Genomic DNA, 9,125 nt, shown 5'->3' on the forward strand with positions numbered 1-9,125 from the left:
CAGCTGCCTCCTGCACATCTCCTACTGGGGATGTGCCCGCAACCCAGGTACATATCCTTGACTGGAATCGAACCTGGGACCTTTCAGTTCGCAGGCCGACGCTCTATCCACTGAGCCAAACCGGTTTCGGCTCAAATACATTCTTTTAAAAATTCATATGCCTCACCAGATACTGAGATGTTCGTTATCTTACCTGTTTTTCTTTCCTACTGAGTAAGTTTTGGGGGCTTTCTTTGAAACTTCCTTGCTGAAAACCACTTGGTGATTAATTATACTTTTGCTAATCCTTAGGTCACAAGACCTTTTATGACCTGGCTCTACATGTCTAGCTTCACCTTCCACCTCACCCCACCCTACAGTCAATTGTACCACCTCTTCATGCCTTTGCATCTGCTGTCCCTTCGGCTGAAATATTCTTTTCACCTCCATGTCTTTCTGAACAGCTCCTATTCAGTTTAAAGATGACCTTCACAAAACATTCTCTGATTCAGTACCTCATTACATAGTGCAGATCACATTGTATTTCCCACTTGTGTGTCTTCCCATCTAGACTGTGAGTGCCCCAGGGACAGTAATTATTTCTTATTCATTGATCTTTTCCTGGAATTTTCCCAGAGCCAAGCAAAGACAGACAGGTGTAACCAATGTCACTGAGCTTGTGCGTGTGCCCCATACTCTCCTAGGTTTGTTGAGTTGTACACGAATATGTCATGTGAAAGCTGGAGCTAGGGGGCTCTCTGCACCGTTAATGCAGCAGCTGTGAAAAAGAAGAGCAGTTTTGGGGTGCCTGCCATTTCTGAATGCTATTGATACCCACCCAATTTTCTAAAAATCTTCTAATCACTTTTTATTTCTTCTTCGCTTGCTATCCTCCTCCCCATCTAATCAATCACTGAACCCTGTCAGTTCTACCTGTGAATGTCCCCGGAGTCTACTGGCATCTTGCCATCGTCATTGCCGAGTCTACAGCTCGGGCCCTCATTATCTCTCATCCGGAAGGGATGGCTTCTGACTGGTCGCCTTGCTTCCCTTCCATTATCTCTGCTGCCCTTCAGTTCACCTCTCATGCATCCTCCCCTCTGCCGCCAGAGTGTTCCCAAAGCAGATCAGATCAAAGCGTCCTACAAGGCTTCGTGACGTGTAAGGAAAATCCAAATTCCTTACTCTCCTCCTCCTAGCACTGATTTCTCCTTCTCAGCCTCACTGTAGCCCTCTGGCTAACAGTTTCCTGACATTACCACACTGTTAAGACTTTGCTCCTTCTGTTTCTCTGCCTATTATGCTTTTTTTTCCTGATGAACTGCCACTCATTTCTCACGGCTCTGCTCACTGGCTCTTTCCTCTATCAGGAGGCATGCAGGGTGAGATTATGGAGAGAGATTACCTATTAGAAACATAAAGGAAAATAGAGCCATAATTGTGTGTGACTGGTAAATAATCTTTATCAATGCACGCTGTCTATTATAGTTGTGTATTCATCTCTTTCAAGGTGTGTTAGCTCTTGGAGGACAAGAATTGTTTTGTGTTTATACCCTTAAAATACAACATAAGTACTCAATAAATATTTGTTAAGTAAATGAAGCTGGAACGGGGAGGGAACAAATGTGTACTGAGCACCTACTTGGAACCTTTTCACACCTTTCATTTCACTTCATTCTCAAGACAACTTTGTGAGTAAGTATTTGCTGACAAGAAAACAGGCTCAGATACACAGCGTTTTTCCCAGGTCATATGTAGGCTTATACGGGATGGAGCTGGGGTTGGGCCTACATTTGTCTGACTGTGAACCTTTCCTCTATGGAGTGATTCTCAGTCAGGGGCAATTTTGCTCCCCACTTTGGGGGACATTTTTGGTTGTCACAACTGGGAGATGTTATGGCATCTAGTGAGTAGAAGCCAGGAAAGCTGTTAAACATCCCATAATACACAGGAAAACCCCTACAAACAGCCCTAGCTGGTTTTGCTCAGTGGATAGGGCGTCTGCCTGCCGACTGAAAGGTCCCAGGTTTGACTCTGGTCAAGGGCACTTGCCCAGGTTGCAGGCTCGATCCCCGGGTGTGCAGGAAGCAGCCAATCAACGATTCTTTCTCATGACTGATGTTTCTCTCTCTCCCTCTCCCTTCCTTTCTGAAAGCAATAAAAACATATTTTTAAAAAAGAATTATCTGACCCCAATGTCAATAGTATCAAGGTTGAGAAACCGTGCTCTAGACCATGCTGACTCTATTGAAAAGCATATAATCAAACAAAATAAATGCATCCACCAGGAAGCCAACCGGGCTGAAGGGAAGTGTTAGGGGCGTGAGGCCAGTCCTGAGCCGCTGGCATTGGGAGGGGGAAAAACACACAAACCCTTTCCTCTCCAATCTCCAACCTGCCTCCGATCTTATGGTTCTTTCTCTACTGCATCCACCCTGCCTTCCTTCCCCCCCATCTTTCCTCTCCATGTTTTCTTTTCCTCAGCTGACTCTCATTTGGCTTGGAGAAGACAACCCAGAAGGCTCCAACGTTTTTAGACCTCTTTCTATTGGAAGGTACAGTTAGTATATAAGAAGCCGCAGGTTTCAAATTGACGACAGCTCTAGAAACTGAGTATCGGGCCAACCATGTCACCTTCTTAAATGGACCATAAATAATGAATGAGATGAATCACTGTGATAATCTTTCCAGGAAATAACCCACTTAAGTCATTCTTTAAAAACAACAACAACACATGTTTATTGATTTTTTAAAAGAGAGAGGAAGGAAAAAGGAGACATATGTAATACTCTTTGTAATACTTCAAGAAATAAAAATTATTAAAAAAATAGAAAATACAAGTAAGTAAAAAAGAAGATAATCAACAAAATAATGTTCTAGAACTAGATAGGGTAATGGTTGTGCAACATTGTGAATGTACTAAACGTCATTGAATTGTAGACTTTTAAATGGTTAAAATGGTGAATGTTATGTTATGTGAATTTTACCTCAATAAAAAGATATTAAAAAAAGTAAAGAGAAAGGAAGGGAGAGGGAGAAAGAGAAATATTGATAGAGGAACATTGCATGCCCCTCAGTGGGGATCAAGCCTGCAAACCGGGCATGTGCCCTGACCCGGAATCAAACCAGCAACCTTTTGGTGCACTGGATGATGCCCAACCAACTGAGCCACACTGGCCAGGGCAGAAATTCTTGGTAAATGTGCTGCTGATAAGATCTGGCTGTTTCCTAATCTCAGTCAGGGACCAAGAATGCCTTCCCATAAAGGAACACATTTAAAATGTAACTTGTGTGACATAAACTATGATCTAGGAAAATGTAAAATGTTTGTCCTTGGGGAAGTATTCTAATGGGGGAAGCTTTTAATGACTCATAAGTGTAACTGTAATTGTTAGAGAAACTTTGCTTTCTTTTTTTTCTCTAAGCACAATAAACTAAGAGGGAAGAACCAGGTTTATCGTAGTGTCTTTGGCAGTGGAGGAGTCAGAGAAGGGTGGGAATTAATGGCGGTGTGTATAGTAGTAGAGGGATGTCACGGAAGTACTATTCCTAGCGAAGTGATTCCTACTCAGAAATCCAAGAACTTTTGCTGCATGTGAAATTGTGTATGTGTATGTGTATGTGTATGTGTATGTGTATGTGTATGTGTATGTGTGGACATGTATGATTTTTTTTGGTGTGTGTGTAAATGTCTGTAACCTTTATCAAAGGGGTCCCTGACCTGCAAAAAGTGAAGCCCACTGCCCTGCAGATTGAAACATAGTTCACCAGAACAATGAAATAGAAACACGATAACCCAGGAGAGGCGAGGGAAGTGATTTCTCCTAGGAGACAGAGTTTTCCCTTTTAGAGGTAGGTTTATTGATGTGAGACCCCTCCACGTACATGTACGAGCATGCAGTGGAGAGATGAGCTGTGAGCAGACACCAAGGCTGAATAGAATCTAGCTTCGTGGATGCTGGAGAAAAGTTACAAAGAGTAATTAGAGGTCTGGAGAGAATGCTGGTGTGTGTGTGTGTATGTGTGTGCATGTGTGTGTGTGTGTGTGTGTGTGTGTGTGTGTGTGTGAAGAGAGGATAAATATGAAATTTCTGTGTACAATTCGCTGGTTTTGGATTCCACAGATGTCAGTAGTTCCCAGTAAAAGAAAGATTCTGTGAGGCTGAGTGGTGGGAAGCAGACTAGGAAATGAAAATGGACTCTTTCATTGTTTTAGTCAAAGATCATTTCGGTTGTAAGCTACGGAAACCAACGTTAGGTAAAGGACTGCCTAGACTGCAGTGATGGTGAACCTTTTGAGTTCGGCGTGTCAGCATTTTGAAAAACCCTAACTTAACTCTGGTGCCGTGTCACATATAGACATTTTTTTTAATCTTTGCAACCATAGTAAAACAAAGACTTATATTTTTGATATTTAGTTTATATATTTAAATGCCATTTAACAAAAGAAAAATCAGCCCAAAAAATGAGTTCGCATGTCACCCCTGACACACGTGTCATAGGTTCGCCATCACTACACTAGAGCACATTAGGTAGTTCATAAACTCCAGAGGAAGAGCCGCACGAGGAAGTCTGGGAAAGCAGAAATTGGGCAGTTTGGGGACTTGCACAGCTGGGGACCAGCGCCAGTGACCTCGTCTGCGGATTCAATGTTAGGCTCTAAAATTCCCAGAGAGAAATGAACTGTTGGGACCAGTCCCAGAGACGAGGACACCACAAGCCAAGGCGCCTCCTCCGCTGCTGCTGACAGCAGTCATGCTCCTTACTGGTTGGGAGTGAGTGTAATACCTCGAAAAGAGGGGGACTCGCGTACCCACATCTTCTGGTTGCCAGTTACACACCGTGTGCCCTCAGCGCATACTCTTCATTCTTTACTGATTTAAAACGAATTGATGTGGGCAGAGTGGGAGCGGGGTGGGGGACCTACCAGGCAGCGGAAACCAAGTGCAGTAGCCTCTGTCGGGTGAACTTGGGGTCCCGGAAATATGAATATGGCCCCTGTGGCTTTAGAACCCTTTGCCAGGAGCAGGAGCGGAGGAAGGGCATTCGTACAGTATACACGGTGAGAAGTTCAGGGTGTTTTCCTGTGTTCACTGGAGAGCCACTAGAGGGCGGTAAACACATACACATTAAATTTAAATAAATCACTGGCAACTCAGTGGGGAATGGGTTCTAGAAAGAGAAGTAGGGGGTTATTGCCATAATCCAGATGAGAGACGACGGTGGCTCGGATCATGTGGTGAGAGGGGGTGGGAAGGGGTGAGAAGGGGGTGGATTTGGCAAGTATTTTTGTGTTGTGGAGAGAGAATTGGCAGGACTCGCTGAGGATTTGATGTTGGGGAGATGAAAAGGGAAATCCAAAATGAATTCTAGGCTTTGAGCATGGGCAGCTAGGAAGATAATGATAATGCCCCTATTGAGCCATGAAGACAGGAGGAGAGGGAGGTATAGGGAGGAGGACAGTTTAGAATAGGCCTGTCAGGTTTGAGATGTCAGATGTCTTAGTGGGAAGTCCCAGGGGCAGACACATATACGTTGGGAGTCAGCCACCTTATTTACAGATGCTACTTAAAGCAAGGGGCAGGGTGAGGTCGCTTAGGGGGAGGGTCGATTGAATTCCTGGGTGATCTCACAGTAGGAAGTCTTGCTGGGTAGCAATGGTCAAAGGAAGAAAGGAGTGGTCAGGTAGGTCAGAGAAATGCCTTTTTGTTTCTAAAGCTCGAGCTGTTTTTTAAAAACTGTTTTTATTGATTTTGGAGAGGGGTAGAGAGATAGAAACATCAATGATGAGAATCATTGATCGGCTGCCTCCTGCCCGCCCCCTACTGGGGATTGACCTCACAACCCAGGCATGTGCCCTTGGCTGGAATCGAACCTGGGACCCTTCAGTCCGCAGCTCTATCCACTGAGCCAAGCCGGCCAGGGCAAGCATGGGCTCTTAATTTGTAGCTTCTATAAGTACCACTTAGTTTACATTACATTATGTTTATGAATACGCTCTCAGATTCGGCTAGTAAATGTCACACCCTTTACAGCTCCACATTTTCCTTGCCTAAACCATTGGCAGAATCTTTCTAGCTTCTCTGTCTGTGTGTTGTAGGGACTGGCAGGAATTCACTGTTAACTGAGCCTAGAAGGAAGGCCAAGTTTGCCAATAAACCTCTCTCTGGGCCTGTAAATATTTGTATAAAGCTCATTAACTGTACTAAATTGCTATAGATAAGCCAGGTACTTGTAGGTAACTAATAACCGCATGCAGAAAATCCACTTTGTGGCTTGTTTGCAATAAAATTCTAATTTTGCAGAGTGTTAAGTTAAAGCCTGCCAAAGCTCTCTTCTGGCATTTTGTATAATTCTGGGGTGGCTCTCTTTACCATCGTTTAGCATACGACTCTATTTTAAAAGCAGTCCAGGCAAAACACAAGTAGGAAGGCAAGCCTACTTATTTATATACAGTGTATATATTTATACATATACACACATTCAGAGCAAACGAAACCATAGAAACTGCATTTAGATTTTTCTAACACCGCTAAACAATTGCAGTAATGAGTCTTCCTGAGGACCCTAGCTTTCTTTATCTTTAATTAAAAATGAAATTTTCCTTCCTGATATCCAAATAATATGTTCATTATAGAAAAACAAAGTGGTAAAAACGGAAATTTAGGACACAATGATCATAGCTCCACAATCCAGAAATAACTACTTGGGTGTGTATTTTCTCTGTTCTCTATATATACTGTGTTGTTTGGAGTCACACCAATTTAAAATTAAACTTAGTGTTAAGTTTTAATTTAAAATAAATTAAAAATAAATGGTAAAACCCTCAGCAATGTATTATTATCTTTCAATAATAATAAATGTTTTTCAAGACTTTCTCAGATTTTGATGACTGCCAAAAATTTCACAGTATGAATGTTTTGATTTAAGTTTTTTTTTAATGAGAGAGAGAGAGAGAGAGAGAGGAAAGAGGGAGAGAGGAGAGAGGGAGAGAGAGATATGGCAGTATGAATGTATTAATTTAGGTATTTTTTTCATCAGAGAGAAAGAGAGAAACATCCATTGGTTGCCTCCCATAGGCATTGATCAGGGATCAATGGTGCCTGCAACCTAGGTATGTACCTTGACTGGGAATCAAACTTGCAACTTTTTCATGTATGGGATGATGCTTCAACCAACTGAGCCGCCCAGTCAGGGCGAATGTAGGTATTTTTTTTTTCTTTTTTAAAAACTGATTTTTGGAGAGAGAGGAAGGGAGAGAATTAAATTTAATGGGCTCAGATTGTCATTTTGGCCTGGAAACACTGCCCAAGACTCTCAGGTTGAAAAGTGGGCCTCTGGTGCATTAGGAGGTCTCTCAGCACTGGTGCAAGAGCAGCGATGGCTAGACGTCGTCCGTTTTCCAATCCAAACCCTGAGAAAATCGAGCCCATTCAGCAGGTTACAAGAGAAACCACCTGAAGGCCACCTGCAATTTGTAGCCACGTGGGCGATACACATTTATTTCTAGTGTTGAATTAAATCAGTGGTTCCCAACCTTCCTAATGCCGGGACCCTTTAATACAGTTCCTCATGTTGTGGTGACCCCCAACCATAACATTATTTTCGTTGCTACTTCACAACTGCAACTTTGCTACTGTTATGAATCGTAATGTAAATATCTGATCTGCAGGATGTATTTAGGCGACCCCTGTGAAAGGGTCGTTCGACCTCCCCCAAAGGGGTCGCGACCCACAGGCTGAGAACCGCTGGATGAGATAGTCTTTTCTTCTCAGCTTCTGGACAGGAGAAAGGGAAGCTGTGCAGGATACTGTGGAAGGGAGAAATACAGGAGATGGGATGTTGGAAGATGTCCCTAATAGTCTTCTTTTCCAGAAATTCCGTGCCTTGTGTTTTCGTTTGCTGTTAAGGGGAGTCCTTCTCACTGATCCTTGAATCCTTCCTGTTCAATGTCACTTAAGCCTTTTTAGTCCGTGTTTGAAGGATGGGGCTCTCTTGTGATCACATCGATATTTTTATTGTCTTAAGGGCCTAACCAATCAGAGAGGTCTCCCCCTTTAGGAGATCTCTCTAGCTAAATTCCCCCATGGGCCTGAAGTCCCCGTAATACTAATCACTAAGATTTCCCGCCGTCTCCTGGAAGATGAATGGGAGTCCTGAACTGTGACTTTGTTTATTGTTCTTAGAGGCACTTTCCCAGAGAAGATAAGGGACACACAGTGCGTAGGACATTCCTGCGAGAAGGGGCTCTTTGTTCTTTGCTTGCTGCATACCGTGCCTCAGAGCAGACCCGTCCGTTCAGCTGGTGGAAGACGTCAGTGAATTACGATTGGGAGTCTCCAGCTTATTTATTCTGCTATTGGGAAGATAATTGAATGGTGAGAACATTTCCTTTTGGGAGTTATCTCATGGGGCGAGGCAGTGGCCCTGTGAGGATGGTGCTAGGGGAGGAGAGGAAAGGTGGTCTTAGAGTTCCCAGATATTTGAAAAGAAAACATCTCCAGCCAAGATCTGGAAATGACACATATTACAATCAAGTATTTCTTGGAGAGAGGAAGGGGATAGTAAAAATAATTCTTTGATTCCTTAATGTCTATTGGAATTTTGAGACTTTCATCTTTGCCTTTGACACCATCCAAGTGAGCCCAATGTGAGAAGGATTAGATAATTCTCCTTTATCTAGTCTAAAGGAGGATTAGATTAGATGAGTCTAATCTTATCAAATGTAGGTTTGTACAGCATGCTAAGCAACAGAAACAGGCCCCAAAGACTTGACACTCTCCTTTTAAATTTCCTTTCGCTTACCGAACATATGCTAAGCAATATTCTGCCCATGTTGCTTCTGGCCCTGTGTGGAAGGTGGAATTCTTCCAATGTCCAAATAATCGTGGAGCCATGCTGGGTGCAGGGGATGCCCTCAACATAGTAACCACCGGCCGGGGTTGGGGGTGGAGCTTTGTGACTTTCGCAATGGCAGCAAGTCTGAATCAATGGTGTCAACCAATCATAGCTTTCTTAGTTATTTATTAACTCTGTGCCTCAGTTTCCTCCCCTGTAAAATGGTGATCAAAGCAGAATGTACTTTCTAGGGATGTTGTAAGGATTAGAACAGTTTCTGGGCCAGAGTCAGTACTTAGTCAGTACTA

This window comes from Myotis davidii, unplaced genomic scaffold (assembly GCF_000327345.1).
Source record: "Myotis davidii unplaced genomic scaffold, ASM32734v1 scaffold251, whole genome shotgun sequence".
NCBI lineage: Eukaryota > Metazoa > Chordata > Mammalia > Chiroptera > Vespertilionidae > Myotis > Myotis davidii.